A 21,676-nucleotide genomic window follows, 5' to 3' on the forward strand; every position below is an offset into this window, starting at 1 on the left:
GGCTCGAGAACAGACGCCGGCAAAATTGAGCGTCGGCTGTCAAACCCGCTGACAGCCGCCGCTCCTGTCAAAAAGGAGGCGCTAGGGACGCGCTCGTGTCCCTAGCGCCTCCTTTTCCCCGTTTTTCCCGCGTCACCTCATTTAAATACTGAATCGCCCGCACCGGCGAAGGGCCGGTGCGCGCGCCGGGAGAGCGGGCGTTCGTCCGCTCTCCCGCGGTCTTACAGTATCGACCTGTAATTGAGGAATCCATTGCTTTATTTTTCAATAATTTACAGTATATAAAACAAGTTATTTAATAGTGTCTATTTCTTGAAACCAGCTTACATGTTATGATACTAAATATTTTGAAAAGTTTAGCAGTCTCTACTTGTGCTTTAATAATTATTCAAATCATCACTTGTTATATTACCTCTTGGCATATAAATGAAGTTAAAAAGTTAGTAGCTGCTTCTAATGTTTTAAAAATAATTTAAGTTTTAAGCAATTTGCAGCAGAAAATAGCTAGGCAGTACCCACCAACCCAGGATATTGGAATAACTTGTTTAACGTCTGTAGACTAAATACTGGTTATGTCAATATAAGGAAAGATACTTAATGAGTTACCCAGAAATTATGTTGCTGGAGTTAAATAATGATAATCTGAATCTTAGAATTGCTGTTTAGATTATTTTGGGTTCCACAGGATGAAGCATGATTAAGTAGAGCATTCATATCTCATTATATAGTATACAGTGACTGCTATATATATATATATATATATATATATATATATATATATATATATGGTAGTTATGTAGAGCTCTCATTATAGTTCTTTTACCACAAGTATTTTTAAAACTGAACAGGAGAGAATGCCACGAGAACTTGCATTTTAGTGTTCAAAGATTGTGCCAATGGGTTGTGGTTCCTTGAGACTCAGTATTTTTGCAGAAGTGGACCCTTGGACCGAGGTGAGGTTGGCGCTACCCACAGGGAGGAGCCCTACAGATCCTCACCATTGGCAGGAGCTGGCTGGAGCAGAGTCCCAACAGGAACTTCACTAATACCAGCCTTTGTTCCCCTTAGGTTGAGCCCTTGGGTTCTGGGGCCGGCTGGACTTAGGCTCGGGCCCTTGTGCAGAGATGTATCCATTGCAGAAGAGATGGTTGGCTAGCGGGAAGAGAACAAAGTCAGTCCAAGCAGTGGTTGAGGCAGACAGCAGAGATGAAAGCAAGCCAAGGGTAGGCAGCGTTCAGCAAGACGAGAAGCAAGCAGAGGTCACAAGGCAGGCAGAAATCAAACATGGTTGAGAAGAGGTCCAAAGTTAAGCCAGGGGTCCAAGCTGAGGTCAAGCCAAGGAGTCAATCCAGGAAAGGAAGGCAATGCAGAACAGCAGGAAGACAACAAAAACAGATGAGGGCCCACCAGCCGAGAACACAGGAACTCCGAAGAAGCAGGAAGGGATCAGAAACATGAAGACAAAGCACTGGAACAAAAGCAGGACCAAGAACCATGAATGTCATGGCAAACAGCTACTCTGAGGAGTTCGATCTATTGTCGAGGCTTCCGAGGCAGGGCAGAGCAGGCCTTATATAGGAACAGGCCTGTGACGTCATCCAGCAGTGCCGCAAATGATTTCCCGCCTCAGGCCCTTTAAGGGTGCCCAAGTCATGCATGCCTTGGAATGCCCTGCTCAGCTGAGCGTCATTGCTAGTGTGACGCTTCTGGCCTGTGTGTAGGCAGCTGCATCTTCAACCAGGGCCTAGCCTCAGCGTCAGTAGGCCTCTGTGACCCAGGGCTGGAGGTAAGAGCAGCCAGTTGCAGGATAGACCTGCAACTGGCCAAATGCAACAAGTATTTGTTTATTTCCAGAGGGGTAGCCTTGTTTTGCTACCACAATCCCCTGTGTTTTTTTTTAATTTGCCGGTATAATTATGGAGAGGGGCAGAAGAGTTTCCCAGTCCATACTCAGCAAGACAGAACACTAAAAGTATTCAAAAGAGCCCAGCCAAAGCTTAGGGAGATTAGATTAGGAAAAAGACTACCCAGGACTACATTTCCCAGGTTTCCTCTAACCCACCTGGGATCATGGGATGAGGGGTAGGCTTGGAACTCACAGCATGACAGGCTCCTAGGTGAGATAAACTGTGGAAGTTCAGAGCTGAAGGAAGAAGCCAGAGTAGATCTGTCAAATGTGGGGCCTATGAAAGCAGAGGAACTGGCAAAGACTGACGGAAGCAAAGTACCTATGGTTACTTCAGAGGGCAGTCATTGTCATGAACATGAAGATAGATTAGAGGTGAGGTACAGTGAGTTCAGCAGTGCTAGTTTGGTACCTTGATCTCTGCTACAAGATTGTGGAATTTAAAGATTGTCAGTTTGCAAGCATTGCCCTAAGATAAACTGCCATTGTGGGAGGAGGGTTGGAGTGAATTCAGCAGTGCTAGTTTGGTACCTGGATTTCAGCTACGAGATTTTGGAGTTTAAAGACTGCACAAGTACTGCCATCACTTAAGGAACTATTGCTGAGAGCAAAGGGTGGTCATATTCTCATAAGCTGACACTGTAATTTTGAGACTGATAGAAGGAACTTAGTGGCAGCCATATAAACAGTGTTTCATGAGGATAGAGAAAGCGGACACCAGACTTACAGAGGAAGCCTGTAGCTCCAAAGGCACTAGAAATGTCACAGTGGCTCATTCAGGGACACATGTTGATTACCACTACCAAAGGCCACAGAATGAGATGGGCCACAAGAATCTTGGCCTGACTACTTTTCTGCAGCTCCTATCTCTACAACAGCTGATGTCAGCACCATGTGGCTGGCTGTACTATCATGCTGATCACACAAGACTGAGATTGCGAGAACAGCATAATCTGTTCTGTGGACCAGGCTAAAAGGCTGGCAGTAGAGCAAGGTATGAGGGGATTGGCTTGGTGGGGGGAAGGATGGAGGGAGGCAGGCAGGCTGGCTGGCTGGCTTGTGCGGGGGAAGAGGGTGAAGTCAGGCAAGCTGGCTAGTTGGCTTCCTAGGGGGAGAGTGGAGGTAGGCAGGCTGGCTCACTGGCTTGCTGGGGGAAGGGTAGAGATAGGCAAGTTGGCTGGCTGGCTTGCTAGGGGGGAGGAGGGAGGCAGGCAGGCTGGCTGGCTTGCTGGTGGGAGGGGGAGGTAGACAAGCTGGCTGGCTTGTTGGAGGGGGAAGGTGAAGAGGAGTCTCTGGGGTGGCAATAGGTAATCATACATTATAAGAAACAGTTCAAAATGATCTTATATAGGAAAAAGGATGATCACGGTAGGTAAAATAAAATAGTGGCAAAAGCAAATCTGCATAGAAATGTCCAGAGCTTCAATAAATGATCAAATTAAAATTAAATATTGTCACTTTTGAAGAGTTTTATGTCAAATAAGAGTTTTTAAGCTGACTGGAATTTAGCCAGTTCCAAAGAGAAAAATGAGTATTCTTTTAGCAATAAATTAGTAATGTAAGGACCAATATCCAGCCTCTGAGTGGCTTGGCTAGTTAGCTGGATAAACCTATCTGGCTAAATAGCAGGGTTTATTAAAGTTAGCCATATATATTTCTGTGGCTAACTTTAGGACAGTTCACCGGCATGACCAGAGTTAGCCTTATAAATAGCTAGCTCCACTCCTCCCTGAAACTCCGCCCATTTGCCACCAGAACACCCCCGACCCTCTGCAGCTAAATTCTAGCCAATAACTCGTGCGGCTAGAGTTTAGCCACATACGGCATTTAATATTGCCGTTTGCCCATTTAGATGGATAACTTTTCAGTTATCATCTAAATGGCTTTTGTATATTGACCTCGTTAAGTTTATTTTCAATCTTAGAAAAATAGATAAATGTTATGTTTATATTTACATCATTTTTATTAATTTTTCAAAAGATATAACAAACACCACATCATTGCATAGAACATACCAAGTGCACTGGTAGACTCTGTCCAGGTACCCTTTTTCATAAGATCATCTCCCTGCCTCCAACAGTTCCTAACCCACCCCCCTTCCCTTGCAAGACGTCTTCATTTTATCTCACCCTTGGCCTGCATAAACCCAGAGTTAATAAATCTGGCCAGTCCTCAAAAATCATTAAGGATCTTGCTGCATTACAAGTGGTAACCTTTGTAAAATATCTAAAATAAATATACAGTATAGTATAATTTGCATATTGATGAATGTTGATGTTATATCTATAAATCATTTTTTATGAAATGCTAGTATGTATAATAATTTCAGCCTTGTTACCAAAGATAAAGACTCGTATGTTGGGGTTTTTTTTTTCAAAATGATACAGGTTTCTTAGCATGGATCCAAAACCAGTGGGTTATGCACCCAGACCAATAGTTGGAGACGGAGCAAAGCTGACATCATGATATAAATACCCCTGTATTGACAGCCCACCAGTATCATCCATCTCCAACAGATAGCGGACATGCATCTCCCTACTGGGGATTGCTTAAAAAGTTTCAAAGGAGATTTATTCGCCCCGCTCTCCTGTGGTACCTTATGGTCCCTCCCTCAGTTGAGAATTCCTGAGGTGATAACTTTGGATTCCTCCCTCAGATGAGTGCCTTAGTCCAGAAGCTGTTTTTTTAGCCGGCATGGGCTTAGCTGTAAAAAAAAAAAAAAAAATCCTGAAACACAAGCAGCTGCAGGACGCCAAGCGCAGTGGTGAAAGTCCTTGCCCTCTGCCCCTGAAACCGGAGACCGACCATGTACTCAGCCAGGACAGGCTGAGCTCAGGTAAAGAGTAATTTATTTTAAAAAAGAGAGAAAAGAAGGGGAGTTAAGTAGGGATTCCTCTCCCCTCCAGTCTCCATGGCGCACTGATCTAATATTCATTCCTGCCTCCGGGGGGAGCTTAGGGGACATGGGCAGCCTGTTGGGATGAGAAGCCTTTTGGCTAGGCCCTGCTCTGAGGCTTGTCTTGTTCACCACGGCAGTGTTTTTCATGGGTTATTCCTACGCATAAGACTGCCTTCTTCAGGTACATTGGTTCGTGCTTGTGCGCCTGGTTTGTGTCCTAGTTGTGCGACTAGGGGCGCCTATCTGGACATTCTCATGCATGCACAAGTGGACAGTGTGTACATGCGGCTGGGTAGGAGTTCAGGTTTGTGTGCTTCTCGAGGCAGTGTTGAGCGCCTACATTTTGGGCACCTACTTTTTGCAGCACAGATGCAGCTGGGCGCATTCTTATCAGATGCCTCTTAGAGCGTACTGACAGCTTGATGGTGCCTTTAGCAAAGAAGCCTAAGCATCTTACCCTTTGTGCGGCTTGCCATATTCAGGTATCCCAGCTTGGCATTCCCTCTAGCTTGTGTCAGCACTCTTTGGAGGCTCAGGGAGAATTGCCTTCATCTCATTTTACTAAGCCTGGCTCTTCCCAGCCTGATGTGGGAATGGAAGAAGAGCTGCCAGAGGTGTCACCTGATCTTGGAGCTCCCCTAACTGGTTCGTCAGCGGGGGAACGTAGTTCAGTGGGCACAGGACAAATGCCCCCTGGTTTTGGCATGGATCCCTCTGCCTTTTCTTGGCTAGAATTTTCTCAATGACTGCAGTCTTCTTCAGACGAAGCCAATCTTAATAGATCAGGATTGCAGGCGGTGGATTTCTGGACGCCTGGTGCTGTGGGTAAGTGTCGTAGTACGCCTAGATTTGCTGCGGGTCTCCCCGATAGGGACCCAGATGGCACGGATTATGAAGCCAATCCTTATTCCTTGGAGGATGGGGAGATTCCTCTGGGATTGGAACCGTATAGAACTATGTTGCGGTTCTTTCATAGAGATGAGTTACTGGCTCTGATTTCCCAGACATTGAAGATGCTAGGAGTACTGGGGCTGAATCCATGTCTGAGCCAAAGAAAGATCCCATTTTGATTTCTTTGCATAAAGGCTCATGTTTCTCCCCTATTATGTTGATTGATCTTGAATGGGGCGCCCTGGAAGCTAATTTTAAAGGGGAACGAGTCTTGGGAGGACTGTAACCCCTGGATCCAGCTGCGAGAAAGCAATTGCACTTTCCGTAAGTGGATGAGCTTATGTGTGCCATTACCAAGCAGGCGACTCTCTCCATAGAAGGGTGAGTGGCCTTGAAGGATGCACAAAATAGGTGAATTGAGGCCATCCTTAAACAGGCTTTTGAAGCAATGGCAATGAATTTCCAGATAGCTTCTTGTTGATCCCTGGTGGCTCATTCTTGTTTACTTCTCTCAGGAGGTCAATGAATCTGGTGTGAATTCCAGGGCAGTGATGGAACCAGCAGCTACCTTTTTGGCAGATGCAGACTGAAATTTGGGCTGCACTTTGGCCAAAGGGGTGGTTTCGGAATGATGGTCAGGTATCAGCTATGCCTGAGAAATTAGTTGGCTGATAAACCTCGAAGTCTAATCTTATGACATTGCCGTTTAAAGGCTCGCTCTTGTTTGGAAGCAAGCTGGAGAAAATGGTCAATAAGTAGGGTGAATCCCAGGTTCCTCGGTTGCCAGAGGATAAGAAACAAGTGTCATGCTCCTTCAGCATGAGAGGTTGTACTAGGGAATTCAAACATTTTCGACCCTTCAAAAGAGCAGCCTTTTAGAGGGCTCAAATTTTGGGTAGGGCTCATTCCTTTTGTCCCAGGCAGCCCAATTGGGGTGCAGGTTCGGTAGTGGAGCCCCCCTGAGCCTTCCAATAATGGTGTGTCAAACTACCCCGAGAACAGGAGATAGGGGGTCTTCTCTCTTTTTTTTATTGGAGGTGGCTTGAGATCACATCAGACCAGTGGGTTCTGGAGGTGATAAGAGATGGCTATGCATTGGAGTTTTGCAGTATTCCTCAGGACGTTTCATGGTGTGTCTCTACAATTCTCCATAGAACAGACAGGCAGTGGATTGTATGTTGTCAAGACAGCCTGCAGGCTGTGTTTCCAGTGCCAACATCTCAAGAAATAAGGGCTGATATTCCATTTATTTTGTGATGCCAAAGAAGGAGGGCTTTTTTCACCCCATACTAGATCTCAAGATCGTGAACCGTCATTTGCAGGTGACTCATTTTCTCCTGGAAACCTTGTGCTCAGTAATAATGGCAGTACAGTCGGGGGAGTTTCTGATGTCTCTGGACTTGACTGAGACATACCTTCATATTCCCATCCAGCTACAGCATCAACAATTCTGTGTTTCGCGGTTTTGGGGCATCATCAGTTTTGAACACTGTCTTTTTGGTTTGGCCACTGTGCCCAGAATGTTTTCCAAGGTTATGATGGTTGTGGTTGCAGAGTTGAGAAAGGATTGGATTCTGGTGGTCCTGTACTTAGGCGACTGGCTGATTGAGGCCAAAAGTCTGAAAAAGAGCCTTTGGGTCCCATGCAAGGTAATCTTGTTGCAGAAGCTAGTTTGGTTGGTGAACTTGACCAAGAGCAATCTTCAGCTATCACAGTCACTAGAGTATCTCGGTTTGACATGAAGCAGAGCAGGTGTTCCTGCCAGAGAGCTGTATTCAGAAGTTGATGGCTCAGATGCATCTATTGATGAACACAATACGTCCGGTGTGATCTTATCTACAGATAAGCGTGCTCTTCAGCTCACTCTGCTGTCTCGTTGGAGCCCACAGTCTCAGGACTTTTTGATTCGGCTTCACCTACTTATGGAGATCTGCATATACCTGCAGTGGTGGTTACAAGCAGATTATCTAAGAAAGGGGGTTTCTGTGATATCACTGCACTGGCTAGTATTCATGACAGATGTGAGCCTCCAGGGTTGGGGGGCTCACTGTCAGGAGCTGACAATGTGTCAGGAGCTGACAATGCAAGGGCGCTAGAGTACAGAAGAGTCTCTCTGGAGCATCAATCGACTGGAAGCCAGTGCTGTCCAGTTGACATACTTGTGATTCTGCGACCGATTGCAGGGTCAAGCAATCCAGATAATGTTGTACAATGCAACAGTGTTTTACATTAATCGACTGGGAGGAAGCAAGAGCCAGCAAGAATCACAGGAAATAACCCAACTTATGGAATGGGCAGAAGTGCATCTTCAGGATATCTCAGCCTCTCACATTGTAGGAAAAGACAATGTAAGAACTGACTTTCTCAGCAGACAGTCTGGATCCAGGAGAATGGGAATTGTTAAACGAGGCATTCCAGCTCATAGTGGATCGCTGGGGCCTTCCGTTTCTGGACCTGCTGGCGATTTCTCGCAATGCAAAGGCTCCTCGCTTCTTTATTCGCATGAGAGATCAAAAGTCCGTAGGCATTGATGCCCTCGTGCAAGAGTGGCCAGAGGGCAAGCGGTTGTATGCCTTTCTCCATAGCCCATGTGGAGCAGAATGATGGGGATGGTGCTTCTGGTGGCACTAGATTGGGTCAGGAGACCATGGCATACAGATTGTGAAAATTCCTGGTGGACTCTCCCCTCCAGTTTCCAGCTCACAGTGATCAGCTACAGCAGGGCCTGTTCCTCACAAAGATCTGAATCAATTTTGTCATGGCCCTTGAGAGGGTCTGGTTGGATATTCTACTGCAGTGATTAGCACCTTGCTACGAAAGAGAAAGTTCTCTAATTCCTTAGCCTATGTGTGATTTTGGCAAGTGTTTGAGGCTCGATGTGAAGATCGAGGGATTCTTCCTTGTTCAGTTAAGATCCTGCTCATTTTGGAATATTTGCAGGATGGATCGAGTAAAGGATTGGCCCTGAATTCATTAAAGGTACAGGTGGCAGCTCTTGCCTGTTTCCGAGGTCAGGTAAATGGTGGACCCTTGTCGGCTCATCCAGATGTGGCTCGTTTTTTAAAAGGAGTGAAGCATCTTCGTCCTACCTTGTGGTTACTCTGCCTTTGTGGAGTCTTAATCTAGTTTTGGATTTTTTCACGTGCCCCTCTTTTCGACCGATGCATAGCCTTTCCTTGAGGTTACTCACCTTGAAAATGGTGTTTCTTATGGCAATTTGTTCTGTGTATAGAGCATCTGAACTGCAGGCCTTGTCTTGCCAGGAATCATTTTTATGGGTGATTCCAGGGGCAATACAGCTGCATACTGTTCCTTATTTTTGTCAAAAATGGTCTCAGATTTTCATATGAATCACTTATCTGCATCACACTGTTTTTTAAGGGAAAATAATTACCTGGTCAAGAAGGACGAACCTTATAAGAAAAGCAATTTTGAAAGATGCTAGATCTCAAAATTAATTTTGCAAACAAATGTTTCTGTGCCTCTGAGATGGTTACACGTATCAAGATATTTAAAATTTTTCAAAAAAAAAATCTGCTTTCTGTATAAATAGACTGTTCACATGTTTTTATTTTCGTAAGCTAAATAATTGTGTTGCAGATAGGAAAATATTGAAGGTCAAACCTTTTTAATGTGAGAAATGCTAATTTTGTAAGAGAGAGAGCAATGACACTTGTCTGATCTATTTTAAAGGCTGTTTCAAATCAAATCTGATTTTGGTTTCTATGACAGGTAAAATATATAGCTTTTTATGGACTTTATTTTCTATATGCATAATTTTGAAGTTTCTTTTCATTGTTTATAGATACATAAGCTAGTAAAAAATTTGAGATAGAGGCATAATATGAAAAAAAAAGTTTGCTTTCTTTCCTACTAAGCACAGAAAAGGTTACAGAATTAAAGAAATATAGGAATTTCTCACCATAAGTGTAAACACTCCCCATTCTTTCAACCAAGTAATACAGGAATAAAAGTCACTTCCCAGTTCTTCTGCTTCTTAGTCTGTTAGAGAAAACATGCAAATAAACAACCTTCTGACCACTCAAATGTACTCTAATACATTTTCACATGCTTTTTTACTTCAAATAACAATATCTCAAAAGTAGAAATATTTTCACATTAAGAAAGAAAGTAATATTATTGCAGAGAAATACAAGAAATAATGCAAAATATTTCAGAAAAAGTTTGGAGCCTAGAAAGAGAAACTGTGTTACTAGAAAACATGGAATGGATTGAACATTTTGTAATTAGAAATAGGCATTTTGACTGGTAAGTCAAATTAATCTATAATTCAGAGAATCTATAATTCAGAATCCTGGGCACCGAGTATTGAATGCAATGTTAATTGTAGTGGAGCTAATGTAATTTTGTTCTTGTGTATGGTGTCGGTGCCTGATAATTCTCAGGTCTGGGAATGAAGAGAGAGGAGAGACAGACTTGCAGAGGCAGGGTTAGTGATACAAAGGAAGGAAATGGAAACAATAAAACTGGTTTGGGATCACTTCTGAGACTTCCTGAATTCCTGCTGTGGAAACTTGATGTCTTGTGTCTGTGTCTGTTTAAATCCTTATTAAGAAACAGATTGGTGCCTCCTTTTTTTTATCTCCCTTTTACCTTCTTCAGAGCTTTTTCCCTTTTTGAACATTGTCATGCACTCAACAGACACAGTAAATGCCACATAAGAAAAAAAAAAGCAATACAAAAAACCTTAAATTAAAAACTGTTACTTATTCCCCTACACATGAAAACCCACTAGTACAATTAATTTGAGATCTTGCACAACAAGATGTCATTATACCTAGACTCGCCCAGTTAAATGCTCTCCTGAACTACCCAGAGAGAGCCAGCCCCTGTACCCCCAAGGTGGATTGTACTGCTGATTACTTAAAAATAACAATGGATCCCTGAGCACCAAAGGAAATCAGCTATGTAAGCAAAATAAGCACAACTTAAACAAAACCTAAACCAATGTTTCTTACCTGCTGATATGTTGAAAAATTATGCCCAAATCAAATGGGGGTCCTACACATGGGGGAAGGGCAAAATAAGAGGCTTCCTATCCAAGGAAGCAAGGCAAAGGACAAGTCTTTACTCACAAAACAAGAACTTTATTGCCTCCTCTACACACTCTATGTCCCATCTGGAGTGCCAGAAACAGTTGTGGACTACAAAATGAACATTTATTACCGGAAGCTTAAAGAAAGATCTTTAGATAAGTAAGGAATATTCCATATGAGTGCGAGATTACCAGAAGAGTCTCAGAGATCATTGTTGACACATTCGATTAATTAAATTATCACCACAATTTATAGGCTAATGAGCTAGTTTGTCAGTTTGCATAACATTTATCTTGGTTGGTATTATAATTTTATCACATATATGTTAATGGGACTGAGATTCTTGTAAATCATGTCATTTCTTGTAAATTGAGACCAAGGCTCAATTTACTTAAGACTGAACGTGATATACTTTTAGCATACATTCTAGCATTTTAGCATATTCTGGCATGTCAACAACATTGAATAGTTTTTACAAGTCTGATCAGTATAATTCCACAGTGCAGTAATGGTTTTCTACTTAACTAGTCTTGCCTTATAGAAGAAGAACCTTTCAAAGCACCGCTACAGGGGGCCAGAGAGTCTGAAAGGCAGGATGTGGAGATGAGGAATTTTTTTTTTTGGTTCCCAGAGGACAAAGGCTGTGTTATATTTGTTTGTTTGTTTATTTATTTATTTATTATTTAACTTTTTTATTAAGTACAAATAGAGATACAAAAAGTGAAACCATTATGTCATGGAAACATTCGATGGATGTACCTCAGTGAACGGATATGCCATAACAATAGATGTGCAGTTATTTTAATACTTTCAATGCCCTGAAACATTCACAAACACCCCCCCCCCCCCCCCGCACAGCCTTTCCCACTCCCTCCCCCCAACCCCCATCCCTGGCACCCCAAGCTTGGGTGAACACAGTACTGAACTATGAGGAGACAATACAGCAGTCCTTATACAATCACTCAGAGTATCTGTCCTCAGCTAAAGTTCTTTAAGAGTAAATTCCTGGATTTCGCTGAAAGCGACTGAATGTAGGGATTCCACGTCTGCCGGAAACGCCGCTGATGTTTAAGTGCAGTCCGCGACGCCATTTCGTCCATGAGCATCATTTTATGGAAATGGTTGTGCCATGCCCAATACGAAGGTGATGAGGAAAATTTAAGGCATACCTGCATGCTTGGCCGGTCTTTTTATTTTATTTATTTTTATTATTTTGGTTCTCCTGTATTTCATCTGAGTTCTCAGCAACAGATAAAACATGCTGCTGTGATTGTTTGCTCTAGGAAGAGAGGACAGAAGGAGAAAGTGAATGGTGTGCATGTGTGTAGTGTGGAGTGATCTATTTATGTGTATGGTGGTGCGGTGTGTGTCTCTTTGACTCTGTATAGGTGTGGAATATTTATCTCTATGCTTGTCTGCTGTGCAGTGTGGTAATCTGTTTGCCTGTCTCTCTCTCTGTCTCTGTGTCTGAATGCAATGTGTTTAGAAATGGTGTGTGTGTCTCTGGTTAAAGGGTGTCTGTGTTTGTCTGATTGTGGTGTAGTGTACCTGTCTCTCAATGTGTCTGGCATACATTACCAAGAAGTACAGAGTTATGCATCTGAGGTGAGGTAATCCAAAAGAGCTGTATGTGATGGGCGGTGAAATATGAATGTGCACATGGGAGAAGGACCTTGGGGTTATAGTGTCTGGCAATCTGAAGGTGGCAAAGGTGGTGATAGATAAAGCTAGAAGAATGCTGGGCTGCATAGAGAGGAATAACAGTAAGAAAAAGTAAATGGTGATGCCTTTGTACATATCCTTGATGAAGCCTCACCTGGAGTACTGCGTTCAGTACTGGAGCCCCTTATCTCAAAAAGGATAGAGACAGGATAGAGGCGGTCCAAAGAACAACGACCAGGATGGTATGCGGTCTATACCGGAAGGCTTATGAGGAGAGGTTGAATGATCTGCATATGCATACCCTGGAAGAGAAGAGGTGCAGAGGAGATATGATACAGACCTTCAGATACCTGAAAGTTTTTAATAATGCACAAACTTCAAACTTTTTCTGTTGGAAAGAAAACCGTAGAAATAGGGGGTCATGAAATGAAACTCCAGGAGGGACGACTCAGAACAAATGTCAGGAAAAATGTCTTCATGTAAAGGGTGGTGGATGCCTGGAATGCCCTTCCGGAGGAGGTGGTGAACACAAAACCAGTCAAAGAATTCAAAGGGAATGTGATAAATACTATGGATCTGTAAAGGCTGAAGGACGGAAATGAAGAAAAGGGTGCATGGGAGTAACCTGCTCTGTGGCAGTTATTACCCTTAACAATATACATGGGGATTCCTACCCTTAAAAAATAAGCCTTGATGCTTTTGACACAACTGTTCTCTGCTTTGACGTCACTCTCCACTTTGACGGCATGTGGGGAAAAAGGAAATTGGATTCAGAAGACAACCAAAATGGGTCCCAACTTTTACGGTCTGGGGTACTAATATGCAGATATAAGGGAAAAAGAGCAGGACTGCTTCTATGGCCAAGTTCAAAAGCAAAGTATGTCAAGCAGCATTGTCTGAATTTTCAAGACACCTCCTCACCCAGTAAAAGTGTTGCTTTGTTAATATGTAAGGCTTGGGGATAAACTGCATAGAGTGGTAGTTACTATCCTTAACAGAAACATGGGGTTAACTTGCATGGAGTGGCAGTTGCTACCATAGGAAATTTGCTGGCCAGACTAGATGGACCTTTGGTCTATTTCTGCCATCAATACTGTGTTACTATGTTACTCTGGATGCAGAGTTGTGTATCTTCCTCTGTCTGTATCTGTCTGTTTCTTTGATTGGGTGTGATTTCTTTGTCTCCGATGTGACCTATAGTTGGTCTATCTGTTGTAGTATGTCTATTTCTCAGTGTAAAGTGGTGTGGTGTGTCTCTTTGGGCCTGTTTGCCTGTGTCTCTCTGTTTTGTTTTGTTTTTTGTGGTCTGTCTGGGTGTGATGCACATGTGTCTATCTGGTTGTGGGATGTCTATGTAGATGGGTGTGGTATATCTGTCTCTCTCTATCCCTGTGTCCTGGTATGGTCTTTCTGTGCCTGTGTGTTTGCCTCTAGGTATGGGGTGTCTGTGACTATCTCTTTGCCTCTGTCTGGGTATGATATCTCTATCTCTCATTTTGTTTGTCTTTTTTGATTTGTTGTGCCTGGTGTGTCCATGTGTGTCTGTCTCTATCTGAGTGTTGTGTATGCTTGTCTGCATGTGGTGTGATATATCTGAGTATTTGTGTGTGTGTTTATTGGTTTGCTCCTTTCAGTACTTTGCAAAGAATCCAAACTGGGCCAATGAGCTGCTGGCTGGCAGTGTGATTGCCTGCTACTTGGCAAACAATTCTACAACTGATGTGTTGTGAGAGATTCTGACACCAGGCCAGGAATCCAAGATACTCTTCATGTGTCTGTGGGTGTGTGTTTGTATCATATATATATGTGTGGGTGTATATAAATTTCTCACAGGACAAGCAGGATGGTAGTCCTCACATATGGGTGACATCATCAGGATGGAGCCCAATCACGGAAAACTTCTGTCAAAGTTTCCAGAACTTTGACTGGCCCCTACTGGGCATACCCAGCATGGCACTAACCCTGCAACCAGCAGGGGACCCCCTTCAGTCTTCTTTTTTCCGCGCAGCAGTAGCCTCGCGGTTTAGGAGCTCTGAAGAGGTTCCTGACAGGAATTTTCCTCACGGACTTAATTAAAATTACTTCGCCCCACAGGGGTCCCTCCTCTAACTTTCTCAAGCTGCGGTAGTCCGGTAAGTTTTTCACCGTTTTTTTCGTCGATTACCGTCTAGTTTGGCTCTCGCGGCCTATTGGCCATCAACCGTACCATGGCTCGATTTTTCTATGGCCATGGCGTCGGGTTTCCGTCGGTGCCCGGACTGTACTCGCACCATGTCTATCACAGACCCTCATAGAGTCTGTGTAATGTGTTTAGGCCGTGAGCATGATGTCCTGACTTGCACCAAATGTGCCCTCATGACACCAAAAGGTCGCAAAGCCAGAATGGAGAAGATGGGACTCCTTTTCCGTGCTCACACCCCGACGCCGTCCATCGCATCGACGTCATCGGAACCGGCACCGTCAAAGTCGCACCACCATCGACAACCGTCCGGTGACCGCCCGCCATCGACGTCTTCGTGGCCATCGACTCCCGTTTCTCCCCCTCAGAATCGAGGAGATCGTAGGGAGAAGCATCGCCATCGGCATCATAAGTCTCGGACTGTCGAGGGAGCGAAATCACCGACCTCGCCACCGTCCGAGCCACCATCGAAGAAGCCCCGTCCAGGAGCAGCACCAACCACTCCTGTGACCAGGACATTGAGGCCACCCTCACCCGATCGGGGTTTGGGAGTCGCGATTCCGCCTGTAAAGGTGGTCCCTCCGACTGTGCCTCAGCCCGTCACGGAACCGGAGCTGATTGCCCCAGGTCTCCGGGAAGAACTGGACCGGCTGGTCCAGGAGACCATCGACAAGGTGATGCAGCGACTCCAGGTCTCTCTGGCACCGAGAGTGGAACCGGTCATTGACCCAATTCCAGCAGCGCTGGCACCGCTGCTATCCCAGATGGAGGCGCTCATGACTGCCCTTCCACCTGTGATTCCCGGGTCTCCGATGGCTCCGCTGCACTCCCCCATGACTGCTTCATCGGGAGGAGAAACTCCGTTCCGCATTCCTCCTTCGGGGGTATTGCCTCAGCCATCGATGCCATGTCATCCCTCGCCACCGATTCATTCATCGGGAGTGATACGCACATCGGCGCCATCGATGCCGGCACCGATGCCCCCCAGGGCGTCCGCGGTGCCCCCGGCGATTCCTTCGATTTTTTCGGAGCCTCAGCCGAGCCCTTCGGGTATCCAACCCCCTTCTCGTCCTTCAGGTCAGCCTGCTGATCCTTATGACACCTGGGGTGATGATACTTCCACAGACACCGATGATTTACCTTTACCTCCTTCTCCTACTGAAAGTAGAAAGCGTTCTCCTCCAGAGGACCTCTCTTTCATTAATTTTGTGAAGGAAATGTCGGAATTGGTCCCTTTTCAGCTTCAGACGGAGCAAGATGATAGGCACCAGATGTTGGAGCTTCTCCAATTCCTGGATGCCCCTAAAGTGATCACTTCTATTCCCATTCATCAAGTTCTCCTTGACCTCCTCAAAAAGAACTGGGAAAATCCTGGATCCATTGCTCCAGTACACAGAAAAGCTGACACTACTTATCTAGTACAGTCAGCCCTGGGCTTTAAAAAATCTCAGCTTATGTATTTTTTTATTTAAATATATAAATAAATAAAGCTTGACCACCACTCAGTTGTGGTAGAATCAGCTCAAAAGAAAGCGAAAAGGATGAAGCCACACTCCTCTACCCCTCCTGTCAAGGAGCACAAGTTCCTAGACAATATTGGTCGACGAGTGTTCCAAGGGGCCATGCTCATCTCCAGGATTGCTTCTTACCCAGCTGTACATGACCCAATACAATAGGGTCATTTTCAAGCAAATACAGGACTTCTCTGAAACCCTGCCTGACCAATTTCAAGAACATCTTCAAACCCTTGTCAACAAGGGCTTTGAGGCAGGGAAGCATGAGATACGAACAGCTTACGATATCTTCGACACCTCCACTAGAGTGTCTGCAACTGCCATTTCGGCAAGACGCTGGGCCTAGCTCAAGTCTTCTGACCTTCAGCCAGAAGTACAAGACAGGCTCTCTGACCTGCCCTGTATAGGAAATAATCTATTCGGTGAACAGATTCAGCAAATAGTGGCTGAGTTAAAGGACCATCATGAGACCCTCAAACAGCTCTCATCGATACCTTCTGACTTCCCTTCTAGACAGCCCTTCAAGAAGGACTCCAAGAAGTCATTCTTCCATCCAAGGAAGTACTATCCCCCACCAACAAGGTCCCGAGCTACGAGGCCTTATCAAAAATCTCAGCCTCGCCAGCCCTGGAAGCAAAAGCCACAAGCAGCTCCCCAGCCGGGGCCTGCTTCAGGTTTTTGACTTTCACTTGGAGAGCAGCAGCCTGATCCCTCTGCCAAGCATACCAGTGGGAGGCCGATTATGCCACTTTCATGGAATATGGCAATCAATCACAACCGACCAATGGGTGCTGGCAATCATTGCTCAGGGTTACCATCTGAATTTTCTTGCTGTTCCACCGGACTCCCCACCTCTACAAGCGTGGAGAGTAACCGACCACTCTGTCCTTCTGGAGCAGGAGGTTTCCCTTCTTCTCCAGTTAAGAGCAATAGAACCCGTTCCTCTTTCCCAACAACGGTTCTATTCCCGGTACTTTTTGATCCCCAAAAAATCCGGTGGGCTTTGTCCAATTCTGGACCTACGTGCCCTCAAGTACATCCAGCGGGAAAAGTTCAAAATGGTAACCTTGGGCTTGCTTCTACCTCTTCTACAAAGAGGAGACTGGCTCTGCTCTCTGGACCTCCAGGACGCATACACCCACATTGGGATAGCTCCAGCTTATCGCAAGTACCTCCGGTTTTTATTAGGCCCAAGGCACTATCAATACCGGGTGCTTCCATTCGGCCTAGCATCGGCTCCACGAGTCTTTACCAAATGTCTCGTAGTTGTCGCAGCTTTTCTCAGGAAAGGTGGTGTTCACAACTACCCCTATTTAGACGACTGGTTAATCAGGGCCCCAACCCAGCAAGCCGCTCGGTCGTCCCTGGATTTGACCCAACACACTCTAATCTCTCAAGGATTTCTCGTCAATTACGAGAAATCCTATTTAGTCCCATCTCAAACCTTATCGTTCATTGGGGCAGACTTGGACACCTTACAGGCAAAAGCCTTTCTACCTCAACAACGAGTGCAAACCCTCGTGTCCCTTGCTCATTAGTTGCAGTCTCAGTATACAGCAACAGCTCGACAATTCCTTGTCCTTCTCGGACACATGGCATCCTCAGTCCATCTCACACCAATGGCCCACCTGGCCATGAGAGTCATGCATTGGACTCTGAGGTCACAATGGATTCAAGCGACTCAGCCTCTATCAACCATTGTCCACATCACCGACGCACTCCGTCTGTCTCTCGCCTGGTGGAAAGATCAGAACAATCTCCTCCAGGGACTACCTTTTCACCTGCCAGATCCTCAACTCATTCTCACCACCGACGCTTCCAACCTCGGCTGGGGAGCTCATGAAAACGATCTGCAGTCACAAGGTTTTTGGTCTCCAGAGGAAGCCAAACACCAGATAAATTTCCTGGAGCTTCGAGCAATTCGATATGCTCTCAAAGCTTTTCAGGATTGCCTATCAAATCACGTCATCCTGATTCAGACGGACAACCAGGTGGCCATGTGGTACATCAACAAGCAGGGAGGCACAGGCTCCTTCCTTCTGTGTCAGGAAGCTGCACAGATTTGGGCAGAAGCGCTCTCCCACTTGATGTACCTCAAGGCCACCTATTTGCCGGGGGTGCACAATGTTTTGGCAGACAAACTGAGTCGTGTCTTCCAACCGCACGAGTGGTCTCTCAATCCCTCTGTAGCGACCTCTCTCTTTCAGCAATGGGGTCATTCCCAAATAGACCTCTTTGCGTCCCCTCAGAACCACAAGGTGGACAATTACTGCTCCCTCATTTGGAGCGAGCGCTCTCACCCCAGAGATGCATTCTCCCTCTCGTGGGCAGACGGTCTGCTTTATGCATTCCCTCCACTTCCTCTTCTCTCAAAGACTCTCGTGAAGCTCCATCAGGACAAGGGAACCATGATCCTGATAGCACCTCACTGGCCACGCCAAGTGTGATTTCCCAGACTCCAGGATCTCTCCGTCCGCAGGCACATTTCCTTGGGAACGCACCCGCTTCTGATCACTCAGAACGACGGATGTCTACGCCATCCCAATCTTTAGGCCTTGTCCCTGACGGCATGGATGTTGAAAGGTTAATCCTTCAAAAACTTAACCTTTCAGATTCGGTTTCTCGTGTCCTGATTGCTTCACGAAAGCCTTCCACAAGAAAATCGTATTCCTATAAATGGAAAAGGTACACATCATGGTGTTCTTCGCAGTCCCTTTTCCTGTCCAATCCCAAGGTTTTTGGACTATCTGGCATTTATCGGAATCGGGTCTAAAAACCTCTTCCATCAGAATGCATGTCAGTGCGGTAGCCGCCTTCCATAAAAGTGTCGGGGATGTCCCTATATCGGTACAACCCTTCGTAACACGTTTTCTTAAAGGCTTGCTCCATATCAAGCCACCTTTACATCCTCCAGCCCCTTCTTGGGACCTTTAATCTGGTTCTCGGGCGGCTCATGAAACCACCCTTCAAACCTCTTCACTCCTGTGACCTAAAATATCTCACATGGAAAGTGATTTTCCTTTTGGCTATCACTTCAGCTCGCAGGGTTAGTGAGTTATAGGCCCTAGTTACCTATCCACCTTACACTAAACTCCTGCAGGACCGGGCGGTACTCCGCACTCACCCTAAGTTTTTGCCTAAGGTAGTTTCAGAGTTTCACATTAATCAATCCATCATACTACCTATCTTCTTTCCCAGGCCCCACTCCAACCCAGGAGAACAGGCTCTGCATACCCTTGTCTGTAAACGGGCTCTAGCATTCTACCTAGACTGTACAGTTGCCCACAGGAAGAGCACTCAGTTATTCGTCTCTTTCCATCCCAACAAACTAGAACAATCTGTGGGTAAGCAGACTCTCTCCTCCTGGTTGGCGGACTGCATATCCTTTTGCTATCAGCAAGCGGGCATTCCTTTTCAAGACCGTGTTAAAGCACTCTGTGAGGGCCATGGCGACTTCAGTAGCACACCTACGATCGGTGCCGCTTCCTGACATTTGCAGGGCTGCCACCTGGAGTTCTCTCCACAGTTTCTCAGCCCACTATTGCCTAGACAAAGCCGGAAGACAAGATTCCATCTTCAGCCAATCTGTCCTGCGTAACCTATTTCCAACGTGACGTACCAACACCCTTCCGCCTGCCCGGTGAGATTCAGGATGCCCTCTACCAAATTCCACCCCAGTTGTTGTGCCTGTTGCATGCCGTTGGGTACATTTGGTGCAGGTTCAGACATCCTCAGCTCGGTACTCACCCATATGTGAGGACTATCATCCTGCTTGTCCTGTGAGAAAGCAAATGTTGCTTACCTGTAACAGGTGTTCTCACAGGTCAGCAGGATGTTAGTCTTCACGAAACCCGCCCGCCGCCCCGCGGTGTTGGGTTCGTAACGTTTTGTTGTTTTATTTTTTCGGCACTGCCTGTAGCTATCAAATAAGACTGAAGGGGGAATCCTGCTGGCTGCAGGGTTAGTGCTATGCTGGGCATGCCCAGTAGGGGCCAGTCAAAGTTCTGGAAACTTTGACAGAAGTTTTCCGTGATTGGGCTCCATCCTGATGATGTCACCCATATGTGAGGACTAACATCCTGCTGTCCTGTGAGAACACCTGTTACAGGTAAGCAACATTTGCTATTTGATGTAACAACTTGGGGGAAGGACCCAACTAATTGCATGGATGGAAAGATGTAAGCAGTGGCTCAAAACGTTTGCTCACCCCTTTACTAGGCTTCTTCTCCACTCATCTGTAGCAGTTCTGCTTATGCATTTTCCTAGTAGGATATTTGAGTGTTTTAGGGTTATTAATATGTTTGCAGTGCTGCCTTTTCATAGATAGGGTTGTTGCTGTTTGAGTCCTGAGAATTAGTGTTGGTATGGTATGGTAGATTTAATACATATGTGCTGATTGAGGTATGTTTTAGGATTTTGTAATATTTTACAATGTGCCTGGTAGCAGTGGGAGTTTGTTTTGCTGTTACTGAGATGACACCAGAATTTTAAAATTTTTTCTTTGGTGATTTGTACAGGGAAATATTCTAGCTCTGCTCTGCAACCATTGTTGTGGGGAAGGGGTTCTGTGGATACAGAGTATATAGTTGCGAAACTTGTGGTGCAGGGATTATATTGGATTTGTCTTGTATATACCATGACAAGAATGAACCTCACTTTTAAGCCAGGGTATGTTGGCTCTCAAATTGATTATTAGTGCTCTTCTTAATACTTGCATTGTATCAAACAGAGCTTCCTTCTGGAACTTGTATGATATAATATACAGTATATACAGGCAACATATTGAGATGCATTTAGAAGTTCTTTTTAATCAGGCCAGTGTTGCCAGTGAGAATTATTTCTGTTATCTTTATATCACATTTTCTTGGTCTCTGATTGCATCTCTTGGGTAATTGAAGACCTTCTGTCTCTTTTTGCATATCACTTCTATGAGCAATGTTGTTCTTGTGGTTTTTTCCTTTATCATTATATCTGGTTTTTGCATTTAAGCTTTTCAGTGGTTGGTCTGGGAATGGTATACATTTATAAATATTAAAAGGGATACCAAAAATATAGTGTTTTATTTATTTATTTTTGAACATTTCTACCTTGCTAAATCCAAGATCCTAAGCTGCTTACAAAGGAACATCCATGATATAAGTTGAATGCAGTACAAAGACTAACGATATCAAAGGTTAAAAAAGTAAAAACAATAAAAACATATAAAAGATAATAACAACTTAAAAGTAATAAATTATACACTGCACTGAGTAATATATATTAAGCCAGGGAAAAAACATTTTCATCAACCTGAAGGCCTCAGTAAAAAGAAATACTTTGAGCTAAAAGATTTCACACAAGTTTCCTTCCTCAAAGCCTCCGGTAATTTATTCCACAGTGCTGGTGTCATTATAGCAACATCCTGTGACAAGATGCATTAATCTTGATTAACTGAGGGTTAGGAATAACCAAGAGTAATTTATCTGCTGATCAAAGTGCCCTTGAAAGGCAATATATTTTTAAGAGTGAGCTGACATATAAAGGAACCTCATTACTGAAGACTTTATACACTAGCATCACAACCTGCAC

General features: G+C 44.9%; 1 protein-coding gene across 2 annotated transcripts in view; it reads left to right on the top strand.

Annotated features, from left to right (window-relative positions):
* ATG7 (autophagy related 7) overlaps window positions 1–21,676 on the top strand; it is a 533,052-nt gene that overhangs the window by 326,559 nt on the left and 184,817 nt on the right. The gene's annotated exons all lie outside the window — the stretch shown is intronic.

The sequence above is a fragment of the Rhinatrema bivittatum genome, chromosome 4, assembly GCF_901001135.1.
Source record: "Rhinatrema bivittatum chromosome 4, aRhiBiv1.1, whole genome shotgun sequence".
Taxonomy (NCBI): Eukaryota; Metazoa; Chordata; class Amphibia; order Gymnophiona; family Rhinatrematidae; genus Rhinatrema; species Rhinatrema bivittatum.